This window comes from Phaethon lepturus, unplaced genomic scaffold (assembly GCF_000687285.1).
Source record: "Phaethon lepturus isolate BGI_N335 unplaced genomic scaffold, ASM68728v1 scaffold2769, whole genome shotgun sequence".
Taxonomy (NCBI): domain Eukaryota; kingdom Metazoa; phylum Chordata; class Aves; order Phaethontiformes; family Phaethontidae; genus Phaethon; species Phaethon lepturus.
The window spans coordinates 1-224 of record NW_010563985.1 but is presented as its reverse complement, the minus strand read 5'-3'; positions in this window follow the sequence as shown (position 1 = coordinate 224).

The following is a 224-nucleotide window of genomic DNA, read 5'->3' as shown; positions in this document are numbered from 1 at the left end:
GGTACTCACCAGCCGCTCCTCGTACATCTGTAGCCCGGACATGCTGGAATATTACTGGTTTGGGGTTGTTTTGTTGGGGTTGTTTTGGTTGGGTTTGTTTTGGGTTTTTTTTTCCCCATGGAACCGTGCGTGGACGTGCAAAGGGGAAAGCGCTGCCCGCACCCCCCGGCCCCCGAGACGCCCCGGAGCCAGGGTGCCGACCCCCGGCCCCCCCCGCCCGGACT